This window comes from Phacochoerus africanus, chromosome 1, assembly GCF_016906955.1.
Source record: "Phacochoerus africanus isolate WHEZ1 chromosome 1, ROS_Pafr_v1, whole genome shotgun sequence".
NCBI classification, from domain to species: domain Eukaryota; kingdom Metazoa; phylum Chordata; class Mammalia; order Artiodactyla; family Suidae; genus Phacochoerus; species Phacochoerus africanus.
This window is the reverse complement of record NC_062544.1, coordinates 257,684,642-257,698,347: the sequence shown is the minus strand read 5'-3', so window position 1 is coordinate 257,698,347 and position 13,706 is coordinate 257,684,642. Positions and strand designations below refer to the sequence as shown.

The 13,706-nt window shown below is 37.1% G+C and overlaps 1 protein-coding gene across 7 annotated transcripts in view; it reads left to right on the top strand.

The window, feature by feature from the left end:
* The window catches only part of ROBO2 (roundabout guidance receptor 2), a 601,587-nt gene that overhangs the window by 314,034 nt on the left and 273,847 nt on the right, over positions 1 to 13,706 (top strand). The gene's annotated exons all lie outside the window — the stretch shown is intronic.

Below are 13,706 nucleotides of genomic sequence, written 5' to 3'. Positions count from 1 at the left end.
AAGGAGGTCAGGGCAGAGATCAGGAATGAAGCACTCTGGGCTCTGGAAAAAAAAACTAGCAGAAGAGGCCTTCAAATGGTTATTTTCAGAAGAAGATATGAGCCCAGTTTCTTGCATCTTCTCATATATAGAAAAGCACTCAAATCATTAAAGGAGACATCTTCTAGTAGCAACTTTCTTGGGACTAGCAGCAACCTTCTGTCAAAATATGTGCTTGATTGTATGTGCTCCCCTTCATCAAAAGCACATATATATTGACCTCCCCACTTATCTCTTCAGAGCAGCTGAGAGGCTGTCTCCCGGGATATAGTTCTCATTTTGCCCCAAATAAGACTTAACTCACAATTTTTGCTTGGTGCTTTTTTTTTTTTTTTTTCCCCCAATTGACTTAGCCTTATTTTTGTTTTTCTGATTAGATTGGTTTGTTGGTGCTTTGTTTGTTTTTAATTTTTGGTGATTTTTCTTATGTCTACGATTATGACCTTTTCCGTTTTATAGTCAAGCATTATTACATTAAAATGCCATATCCGGGAGTTCCCGGCGTGGCGCAGTGGTTAACGAATCCGACTAGGAACCATGAGGTTGCGGGTTCGGTCCCTGCCCTTGCTCAGTGGGTTAACGATCCGGCGTTGCCGTGAGCTGTGGTGTAGGTTGCAGACGCGGCTCGGATCCCGCGTTGCTGTGGCTCTGGCGTAGGCCGGTGGCTACAGCTCCGATTGGACCCCTAGCCTGGGAACCTCCATATGCCGCAGGGGCGGCCCAAGAAATAGCAAAAAGACAAAATAAATAAATAAATAAAATAAAATAAAATAAAATAAAATAAAATAAAATGCCATATCCCATCATTTCTGTCAGTCACCTTCTTTGATGATTATCTTATCATCTGTTTATACTAGTACCTAGTTAGGACCTCAATAACCAAATAAAATTTACTTTTCATTAGAGACCTTTTTAAGGTAGGGTTGCCAGATTGAATGCCAGATGTCCAGCTAAATTTGAATTTCAGATAAACAACACATTTTTTTTCTTTAGGGGCAAAATTTTTGTGTGGAACTTGCCTATATTAAAAAAAGTATTTGTTGTTTATCTTAAACCCCAATTTTGGAGGTCATTCTGTTTTACTTATTTGTATATTTATTTTATCTTCATCTGACAGCACTACTTTAAAGATGAGAAGAGCTGAAAAATGTTATTAGCTTAAAAATGTTGTACATCAGATCATCTTTAAAGATGTGTATAACTGACCTGATTACCCTTTAATGGTTTGGTGGGAATGGGTAGACATAAATTTAGGATCTTGTTGCTATTCATTCATTTATTCATTTCACAAATATTCATTGAGTACCTAAATACCAGCCAAAATAAACATAACCCTTTCCTTCAAGAAATTTATAACTTAGTAGAGAAGAGTATTAATTAAATAATCTTACAAATACATAGTAAACTGTAATAAGCCCAATAAAGGAGAACAAGATACCCTTCATAGGTGGACAGGGAGCACAGCTCAGCTGCAGTGTTGGAGAGGGAGGGTATGGCAAGAAGTCCAGGAAGAACTGAAAGTTGAGTGAAAACCAAAGCCTAAATCAGATTAACTTGGACAAAGAACAGCTAAGAAAAGTAAGTGGATTTGTCCGTGTAAATAGGTGCATCCTGAGCAAAAGAATTGAAAGCCAGAGTTAGTAGTTGAATTCCAGAGAGTAGTAGGTGTAGCTAAATAGGCTGCCACGGAATTTTGTAACCAGATAAAATGGGATCCAGCAGGACCTTTTAATCTTCATTGTAAAAAACAATGAGAAGACTTTACAAAGCTTTAAGAGAGTGATAAGATTTGCATTTGAAAAGATAAATCTAGCTGCTTGAAGGAGAGATTAGAGCTGACTGGAAGGTTTCTAAACCATTTCCTGGGTGGTCACTATATCCCTTCAGCCAAAAGATCAATGATGGTTTATCTACAACAGAAGCGGGTCCATATAGCAAATGTTTTAGGAGTTGCCAGCCTTATAGTCTCTGTTGCAGCTACCCAAGTTTTCCATTGTGGTGTCAAAGCAATCATAGATGTTTATAAATGAGGGAGCATGGCTGCATTGCAATAAAACATTTTTTATTGATACTAAAATTTTAATTTCATATATTTTTCATGCGTCACGATATAGTAGTGTCTTTTTTTTTTTTTTTAAATCTCAAGATGTAAAAAACATGCTTATCCTGTGAGCTATACAAAAACAGCACACTTCCATGTTTTAATTTTTGGAAGTGTATTTAAGGGAGAGCTAGATGGTTCTGAGGGCTATTCTGGAGGGAAAATAGTAGTAACAGCTTAAGTACTGAGGTCGAGGAAATAGGTGTCCAAAGATCTCTCAAGTTTCTTATCTGTGTAGTTGATAAGATGGATGGCAATGCCATACCCTGAAACAGGCAATGAAGTCTGCTGGGAGAAATCCTGAATTAGGAGATGCCAAGTTTTGTCATGTCTCTGAACCCTCCATATGGAGCTATTCAGTAGCATCAGAAAATATTTCAGGAGTTCCCATCGTGGCGCAGTGGAAATGAATCCAACTAGGAACCATGAGGTTGTGGGTTCCATCCCTGGCCTCACTCAGTGGGTCAAGGATCTAGCATTGCCATGAGCTGTGGTGTAGGTTGCAGATGCAGCTCTGATCTCACCTTGCTGTGGCTGTAGTGTAGGCTGGCAGCTGTAGCTCCAATTAGACCCCTAGCCTGAGAATCTCCACATGCCATAGGTGTGGCACTAAAAAGCAAAAAAAAAAAAAAAAAAGAAAGAAAGAAACAAAGAAACAAAGAAAATATTTCACCTAGAAGTAAAAAATAATCACAATTACCAGTCAAAATGAAGCCTGCAGAGGCTGACTTCTTTTCTGTAATAATTTCTGAAGTCTTTCTAAGGGCTCCCCATTCTGGATAGGTGCTGTACTTTCTTCACTTTTTTGATAGTTTCTGATATGGTTAATTTATCTTCTGCTGGGTTCTTGGCATAGCTCGCCATCACCATTCATTGAACTAGCTCTACTGTAGAGTTCAATATCGTTTATGCTGATGCCTCCCAGCCATCCTACCTCCCATCACAGATGGGTTACATGTTAGCCTTGCGACCCTAGGGAAGAGGTTTGGTAGGACTGTGGCTAGGCTGGTCACAGTCATCCTACAGAGGTACAAGGAGCCTCTTGATATGGGCAGTACCAATACACTATCATTTTCTGTATGTGCCTTGACTGGGAAAAGTTTGAGGAACCCTGACAAACCGTAAAGGACAGAGTCAGCGAGAATCATGGCAGCTCCTCTGTGCATAAGGAAATAAATTGGAAAAGAGGATCACTTTGGAGTCAGAATCCTGGTTCTACCACCTACCAGCTGATGTATCCTTGGGCACATAGTTGCTCTCAGCTTCAATTTTCTCATTCATAAGCAGGGAATAATGATACTAAAGTAATAATTTCAAAAAAAAAAAAAATAGTTCCCATCGTGGCTCAGCCATTAACGAACCCGACTAGCATCCATGAGGACGAGGGTTTGATCCCTGGCCTCCCTCAGTGTGTTAAGGATCTGGCGTTGCTCTGAGCTGTGGTATAGGTTGCAGACATGGCTCAGATCCTGCACTGCTGTGGCTGTGGTGTAGGCCAGCGGCCATAGCTCCAAATGGACCCCTAGGTTGGGAACCTCCATATGCCTTTGGGTTAGGCCCTAAAAGACCCCCCCCCAAAAAAAAGAAAATAATTTATTCATGTTTATTGAGATTATTTAGTGAGATAATGTTCTTAATTCCTAGCATGGTGTTAGGAGCAAACTTCTTCTAGTAACTCAAAGTGATCAGGGACCTGCAAATTAAGTGACAACAGAATAACAAGAGAAAAATTTTAATTGACATGTTATGGGCTCAGTAGTGAGAAAGTCGCTGAATAACCAAGTGTAAGGGCTTACATACCAACGTAACAAAACTGAGGAATTTGGGGTATCAGTGTATGAGAAAGTGTAGAAGGTTCCTTTATACATGTTCATCCTGAAGCCAATTGACAGTCTCCCTCCTGGCTGGAAGCTCCTCTGGAGGAAGTTTGTGGTAACTAAATTTAAACCTCTCAGTGCTAGGATGCGTCTTCTTTCAAGAAACTTAAGCAAGAAACTCCCTGGAAGAGTTTAGTGGAAGCTATATTTTAACGATGCTCTGCTTAAGTTTAGATAAGATTTCTTTCCACAGCTGTGGTTTGTTCAGGTGGTTTCAGTTTACTTTTTGTTCCATTTTGATTGGTTGTTGGTCTGTTCAATGGCTATAGTCGGCCTTTGTCTAAGTAGTTGCCCATTCCTATAATTAGACTGTAAGAATTGTCCTATCTTCTTAGAACGATGCATTGATTTGTGCAACATTCACTTTGTATAACATATATGAGATTCAGCAGACAAGTTAGGTGTAGAAAGGAATTCCACATTTTCTGGCCACGTGTAAACCGTTCACCTGGACAGTAACAAAATTCATAGTGAATTGTGAATCACTTACATTTTTGTGCTAATATGAGGATGTTGTCATGATACACCAGACTCAGTTAAAATGCCTTCAGTGAGCTATTCTAACCAACCCAAGGCCATAGAGATCAGAAATTCTAAACCAAATATTGGACAATGAGTGAATTTCATTAGAGAGGAGAAAAAATATTGACTAGTAAAAATTTTAAATATATGAATTCCAAGAAAGTTGTATGGATTAAAAAAACACTTTTAAGTGAGGGAATTTTTTTCTTTTTTTTTCTCAATGCTTCTTAATTTTTATTTTTGTTTTTTGGCTGTGCCTGTGACATGTGGAAATTTCTGGGCCAGAGATCAAAATCCATACCATAGTAGCAACTACTGCAGTGACAATGCTGGATCCTTATCCTACCGTGTCAAAAGGGAACTCCTCTCTTTTATATTTTAAATTTTTTTTGTCTTTTTAGGGCCACACCCACAGCATATGGAGGTTCCCAGGCTAGGGGTTGAATCGGAGCTGTAGTTGCCAGCTTTCGCCACAGCCACAGAAATGCCAGATCTGAGCCACTTCTGCAATCCACACCACAACTCATGGCAATGCTGGATCCTTAACTCACTGAGCAAGACCAGGGATCAAACCTGAGTCCTCATGGATACTAGTCTGGTCCATTAACCACTGAGCCATGACTGGAACACCTCCTCTCTTTTAAAGAATAGTTAAGCATAAAACAGATAACAAAGTAGTCTGAATGATTATATTCTGCTTTTGTTATGATAACCAAATTGATTTCCTTTTGAATTTGGGAAAAGAAGTATTTGTTGTAATACATTCATTCATCCACCTTTGGACCTTTAGAAATAAATAGTTTGAAGATGCTTGCACGTCTTTGAAAACACAGTTCATCTTGTGTGGGGATTTCTGCTAAGGGCCCTTCCTCATCTTGAACTGATTGTAGTCTCATTGCCTACTGCTAATTCTCCAAAGACTGTACTTTGGAGTTCAAAGAGTACTAGGATACTATATGATTGTATTCTTGTGTGGATATATACATTGAAACCCACAAGCAAGGAGTTCCTATTGCAGCTCAGCATAAATGAATCCGACTAGGAACCATGAGGTGTGGTGGGTTTGATCCCTGGTCTTGCTCAGTGGGTTAAGGATCCAGCATTGTGTGGTGTAGGCTGGCAGCTGTAGCTCCAGTTCGACCCCTAGCCTGGGAACCTCCATATGCCCACAAGTGCAGCCCTAGAAAGCAAAACAAACAAACAAACAAAACCTACAGGCAAGACTTCTGCGCATAATTCTTATTGAACTGGTGATTGATTGAAGTGAAAACTTGATCAGGCACAAGTGTCTATTTTCTAAGGAGGAAACTAGTGCATTCCTTTATATCTATTTTATGTCTTTGGAGTGTAGCTTCCCTTTCCCTGCCCCCTTCCTCCATCTGCTGCCCAATAAGTGATAGTTTCTAATACCGACTCTGAGAATTATCCCCACTTTGGAAATAATAATACCTCAGCAAGGTTAATAGGTGAGCTCTTGATAGTTTTCTTAGATGAGTAATAATAATAAAAAAAAGACATTCAACATGAAAAATTGAAGGTGTGAAGATGCCTAGAGATATTTTCTTCATTTTCCTGTGAAATTATCAGGAGGAGATGGAGTCTCAACCTTCAAGAGCAGTGATTGTAATTTTCTGTGGTTCTGTAGGACATGCTATGCTTAGCAATGAAACTGTGTGTAATAAACTCTGTGGTTGAAATATTACCTCTAGCTTCCAGAAGTTTATTCTGTTTATCCTCTCGGAGGGATTCTGCTTTCATGTTAACTCTTGGAGTGCTAGGATTTGCCAGTGTCTGACACCTCATTATCTCCCTTGTGGTTCTTTATGTGAACATTTGACTAATGAGCCTTAGAATTATATAAAATTCTTTAGTGGAGAAGGCAGATGAATTAATTTTAATTTTTCTTCCGTCTAATAATATTAACCTAAAATTACTAGAGACATTTTTTTAATGGAGTGGTTTTTTCAGTATCCTGTGCCTTGTGTAATATCTCTTCATGTAAATGTTTCCTTACAGTGTTCATGATACATCTATCAAGTGTTTGTCTATTTAACAGATTCTGGTTGTAAGTTTTTAAAAGCTTATAAATTCAAACACCTCGATTATTTATATTTAGTCTGTGCTAAATTTCTATCATTCTTTTTTTTTCTTTATTGCAACACTTTGTGGGGTCAAATACATTTTATTCTTTGTCATTTTTAAGAAGAAAACCAAAATTAATCATGCAAGAGCATATGTAAGTGTTGTGTTATCATTTAGTATCCATTCGTACATGTTTCTGTTCCCGTGTATATGTATAATATAAACAGTGACTATATGCCTATGTATTTGAAACTTTGTTCATGCAATGACTGGTTTGAGGAATATGAAGTGAGTTTGCCCCTGATATGAGATTAAAGAAAAAATGTAAGCATTGAGTCTGTTCATCAGTGGCCAGCGACTTTATGGAATTTCAGGGATTGTGTGTCCATTAGCTGATACTTCTCCAGATATGCTGTTATACTTTGCTGTTCAAAAAAGGATTACATCAAATTACTAGATAATATGCCTCCTTGAGGCGTCAACACTTACAGGTGATTAATATTTTCTTGCCAGTTCCCGTTCCAGGGTTTGAGTTGGGGGGATAACTGGAGCATTCCACCTTTTATGAAGCACGAAATCTTCATCACTGGGTCTGTGCTGTCCTTCTGTACATACCCATAGCAAGAGAAAAAATGTAGACGGTACAACCTCTTGCAGGAGCTAGGAAGAAATAGGGGGGAGAGAGAAAGAGAGAATGAAGGAGAAAGAGAGGAAAGGAAGGAGACAGTGAAGGAAGGAAAGAGGGTGGGAGGGAAGACAAAAGAAAAGAGTATTATTGAAAAGCTCCGGGTTTATGCATAGTCAGTTTCTACATGAAGAAGAAGATATTAAACAGAAAAGAAAGGCACAGTCAATTTTCAGAGTTACTAAATGAAGCCTCAAGTTTCTTTCCATCTCTGCATTTGATGATAAGATTTCTCTTCACATAATACATTTTAACTACATTTCTATGCCATTTATAGTTTGTAGGCAAGAAAAATTGGTGATGAGGCCCCATTTTAAAGCTGAAAAATATTAATCTCTTGGACAACAATCTTTTTATTGTGTGTAACACGTAACCGTTTCTTACACGTTTGAAAGGGAACAATAAACTCTGCTTATACCAAATATAAATTAAAGTTGAATTTTTATCGGCTGTGGATGGAAACATGGAATTCTCTCTCGGTAGCAGTAATCAGTGGAGTCTTAGAGGAGGATCTTGCTGGTTGTTTGTACTTTGGCTGAAAACTGTTATCATTGGATTTGCATTAAATGCAGTTCCTTCCTCTTAAGATAGAATGATTGGCAGGGATTAAGGCTTTATTACTAAAGAAGTTCTAAGCCAACAGTCTCTTTTTTCATGAATAATATCGACTCCCTTATTTATTAATGGTGTTTTTGACAGCTGACAGTTCAAGAAGTGTATGTGCTACTGTGTTAACTATTAAAGTTCTCCGTTTAGATGAAATCGAGGTGGCATATACTTTTCCCACTGATCTAGCCAGTTACATTAACATCATGGATGAGAAATGAATTTATTATAATAAAGACATAATTAGAGCAAGAGATGCTTGTAATTTTGTTTTTTTTTTTAAATTTGGAGTGGACAGGCAGTATTAATTACAGGAAAAATTTGCAGACTATCAGACCATATTTAATAATACCTTTTCAAGTATTTTTACTAATTAATGATTTATTCATGTATTTATTAGTGAATCAGCTAAATGGAAATGATTTTGCCTCTGGAGTTTATTTTAGCTTCTGTTGAACTTAAATAGCACTATGTGAAGCTATGTCCATGTATATCTGTATCTTTATATCTTGACATTCATCCATCTACCTATCTATTGAAGTGACTTAGATTTTCTTAAGTGAAAAAAAAGCCTTGGCCTTCATTTACTGTTTATTAATATTTTATATCCATTATAAGGGGTTTTCCAGGATGTAAGGAAAGTGCACTCCTTAAAAGTAATAGTATTAATATCAAAATTGAAAGCAAGTACAGAAAGCATCATGTCAAGTGAATTACTTCTCCCCAGAAGTAATCTCCTGGTGAAAGGGGAACTGAAAAAAAAAAAAAAAGTATGTTTTGATTGTATATATCAGAGAAATTATAGCTGCTGGCAGCCTTTGCTCCAGGGAGGAAATTCACAGTGTGGCTTTATCCAAAGGAAGAAGGGGTCACCTCCTCTGCCTTGCTCTTGTCTGGGCCTGCACTTGGCATCCTCATTCTCTCTCTCACAAGTGATTATCCCTAACACCAAAGAAGGGAAAAAAGTTGGACTGAAATAACCCAAACAAACAGAATCTGATTTCTTTTTTCAGTATTATGAGGACAGATGTACATTCTGTTTGTTCTCTAGGTGTTTTCAGCAAAAGTATTTTAAGCCTAGCAATTTAGGTTTGAGTCAAGAAGAAAATAATAATTTGGAGTGATGAGAATAAATTCTAAAGGAAAGGAATTGAGAGGCTTTTCTTAAGAAATAGATGATGCCTTAAAAGTAAATAGTTGGAGTTCCCATCATGTCTCAGTGGTTAACAAATCTGACTAGAAACCATGAGGTTACGGGTTCAATCCCTGGCCTTGCTCAGTGGGTTAAGGATCCGGCGTTGCTGTGAGCTGTGGTGTAGGTTGCAGACGCGGCTCGGATCCCGCATTGCTGTGGCTCTGGTGTAGGCTGGTGGCTACAGCTCCAATTAGACCCCTAGCCTGGGAGCCTCTAAATGCCTTGGATGCAGCCCTAAAAGGACAACAATAACAACAACAACAACAAAAGTAAATAGTTAATTAAAAATGTGTGTGGTTGCAATGCCAGCAATTTATTTTTAATTAAGGTCTTTTGACATTTTTATGGCCTTAAAGAGTTATGTTCCATGGAAAATATTGTCATTTAAACCTCTATATGGATTACTGTTACATTCAGTATAATTCACTATGCTTCCCTAAGGTTTCTCTGAATTTATTTTTTAGAAGTTTTCTGTATGGCCTGATTCTCAATTTAGTGCGATTATGTTGCTCTTATAGATTTTATTCTTTTGGTTTTGTATTGTGCTTCCAGTTTACTAATATACTAGTTGAGATATAGTGACTAAATTAGTTGACTTGGTAACATTGAACTTTAAATTTTGCTAACATCCTAACTATAGAATCTTTTACTATTCCAAAAATAATTCAGTAAGTGTGTGACTCAGTAACGTCTCATCTTCTTATTTAAGCCTGATGTTGCACTATAAAACAATATCTCAGGGAGTTCTCATTGTGGCTCAGCAGGTAATGAAACTTACTAGTATCCATAAGGATGCGGGTTTGATCCCTGGCCTCATTCAGTAGTCTGTTAAGTATCTGGCATTGCCATGAACTGTGGTTTAGGTCACAGATGCAGCTTGGATCTGGCATTGCTGTGGCTGTGGTGTAGATTGGCAGCTGCAGCTCTGATTCTACCCCTAGCTGGGGAACTTCCATATGCTGCATGTGTGGCTGTAAAGAAAAAAAAAAGGTAAAACAACATTTCAAAAATTTCTTGAAACTCCCTTTGCTTTTAGTATGACAAGATACAGGAATGGAACTAAAATGTTTTCTTGGAGCCTCTTATCATTGAATAGAAGATGTGCTTAACTTCCATTCAGTTTCCAATGACAACGGAATGTCTGTTTTTTTTGTTTGTTTGTTTTTTTTCATTTTTTGTTTTCCTTTCTGTCATATCATATCAAGCAGCTGTCATATAAATAATTAAGTAAGGAACATTAAAAAATACACTTTATTTTTAAATTCTAAAGGATTCCATTGTAACATAGAATTGAACTTCATCTTTGGTGCTTTCCAAATAGTGATGCTGATTTCTTTGAAGTTTCTCTCTTTACTCATGTGATAAATGCACTTTGGATGACTAGTAATTTTTGGTTTAACCCTTCAATCTGGACCTTTGCCGGGGCCAGCTCAGCAGGATGGGGCTGAAGAACAGGTGCTGTGGAACTTAAGGAAAAATAGTTAACATAAAACAAGACACAGAGACATTTATCTTAAGTAAAGGTGGGAGCCGGGGGACTCAAGGTCTCAAGGACCAAGAGCGCCCTGCCTCAAGAAACCACACTGCTTTTATTGTGAGATCAAGTGAGGAGTGGCTATGGGTGGATGATAAAGGGTTTGTTTACTATTTTATAAGTTCTTTTACTATTTAAAAAGCCACTTAGGTGGTAAAGGGTTAAGCTCTTACTCTGACCTCTAGGCACATAACAGTTCTTAAGCTTAAGTCACTTATGCCTTTAGGTCTTTGCTCTTAAACTTAAGTCATTTACCAGCACTGTGACTGTTTTTCCAAGCAGGAAGATGGGATAAAGTAAGACAAGAAGATGGGATAAAGTGAAGAAGGACAAGATGGAGTTTTCAAGGAAACATGTCTTGCAACAGACCTTTACTAGAAGCTCTCTAAACTAGTAACATGCTTGAGTTCAACCTAAGCTAACTATGATGAAGTCATTATAGGTATCAATAGTGTGTGGAACACTAGATTCTCAACAGATGTTTTTTTTTCTTTCAGAAACACACATTAAATGAGAGCTATTCCCATGCATGCCTAGATATCTAAAATCTTGGTATAGACTGCACTGTAGCCACATCTTTTTTCCTATACTGTTTGGTATTTATACCCTCTTGCCGCTCAGCATATACAGGAGTAATGATACTGAAATGTCGCACAGTAGCTGAGTGCTTAGTAAGTGCTCAGTGAAAACAGCTATTATTACACTACCACCTTCTAGTCGGAAAAGACTAAAGAAGGCCTGAGAAGGTGATTCTGACCAAAAGATTCCTGTCTCAAGTAGGACCATCTTTGTCTCTGAAGATCCGAAGGAAGGTTCTTTGGCATTCGTTTTCAGGGATTCTGGCTCAGTCAGTCCTTGGGGATATTTCATTATCAGTGCTGGTAACAAATCCTGTTATAGATACTACTGTTGAATGTAAATCAGCATTACAGTAGGGAATAGTTAACTTTTGTTCGCAAAGTTTATATGCACAAACAAGTTCCTCCTGACTTTGCACTAAGGTTAAAATAGCGCAAGCGGTGGAGGGTTCATGAAGAGAAGTCTGGGTCTGCAGTTCCTGAAGACCATTCCAGAGTCATTTTCCCATAGCCTTTTCTTTCCTCCTAGGTTGTGTATCTTTTCAATGTATACCTAGAATATCCAAAACTTAGCTTGCTTTAATGTTGCTGAATTTAATTACCTGTATATTTTGGACACCTCTTACTGCCCTCCCTGCATTAGACAGTAAGTCCCTTGAGGGTATAAACTCAGTACAAGCATAGTGCTGGGCACATGCTATGAGCATTGACTTTAGCTCTCATAGTATGCAGTGACCATTCACTTGTCAATTCTGCCATTTGTACTATTCAGTAAGTATGATACTATTTGGCAAGATCAAATGTGATTCCTGCCTGAAATAAGCTTACTATATGAATGAGAAAATATCACCCCAAATTATTCCTTCATTCTCATTATGTAGAAATTCTTAAGCAAGATTTACTCATTGTAAATCAAATGTATTTAGGATAAAAGTTCTTACTTACTAAAAATCATAATTTTATGTAGTGGTTTATAAGCTTGACCAGAAGCTGATTTTCCTATCTTATTTTAGAAAATTTAATTATATCTTACATTGCTTTTGTTTATTTTTGAAAATATATTTACATGATTCTAAATTCAAAGGTAGAAAAGAATAAACAGTAAGAATTGTCTTAGTAGCCTATCCAGTTGCTTTTTCCAGAGTTTTAGGTTATTCCTCCTAAAATGGTATTTGAGTATACTAAAATGTATCAAGGCAATCAGTTCCTCCCTTTTTATATAATAGTCAATTTACTCTCCATAGTTTTTTTGACACCTTGAACTTTTCTGTTCATATATTATGGTGATCTTTCTATATTCATACCAGAAAAAAACCCTCATTTATTTCTATGGGCTGATAAGTGATGCATTATGTGTCATGTACAAGCTGAGTTTGTTAGTTGCATTTCATTTCTGGAATACAAATTCAGTAGGTGTTTATACACAGGTCAATTACGTCCTCAAGACCATGGGAAAGATATGAGATCATGATCCATGGCAAGAGTGCCTGCTGTTGTACTATGTTGTTAAAGTCACTGAAGGTTATTGACTTTCTGTAATTGGAGTTAGATATCTGATTTAGTTGGGTCTATCAATTTCAAAAGGAAAACCCAAGATTTTGGTGTTTAATCCCTTGTGTACCTTACTTTAACCCTTTGCCATTAGATTGGACATAAACAATACTTAATATCAGTGACTAGTGGCAGTGTTTCTTCAGCCAGGCAGTAAAACAAAGCAGTTCAGAGCTAATCAGAAAGATACAATCAGGTATTGCCAGAGATGAGGGATATTTTTTTAATTTTCTTTGCTCTGACTCTCTGGAGTTTCTTCTTTGTAGTAATGTAATATCTACATTTACTGGAAGAAAGCTTTATCTGCTGCATTCTTTAAATGGTGGCGCCAACTAAATCTCGTTCTTAGCAACAGGATTTTGGAAAGATTAATAAATCTTAGACTTTGTTTTGAAAGCATGCATAAGACTTGTTTTTCCTTATTAGAAGTTAGAAGAGAAGTAACATTTTTGAAAATATATTATAATATTATTGCAAATCAATAAGTAAATATTTTTCTTCCCAATTTGAAGATGAAGCTAATATTTTGAGAACTTTGTCTTTACCAGGTATAATTTATGAGCCCTACATATAGTAACTCTTTGAATTTCTATGAGGTAGATAATGTTATTATCTTCACTTTACAGAGCAAAGGACCTGGGGAGCAGAAAACAGCAGAACTAGGATACATTAGAGACAGAATTTAAACAAACAGACAAAAGAACCCAATAAACTTAACTCTAATGCCATTATGGTTTCAGCACTGAATTTATGTGATGTCTCAGATGAGGAAATCAATTCAAAAAGCTCACAACCACTTATCTTTTACGTGGCAAAGCCAGGTTTTGAACCCAGGTCAAAGACCAAAATCTATATAATCTATATAGTTAAGATATGGATAAATATAGGTACAGATATAAATACATATAGAGGTAAAGATATTTGAAATACAATGTG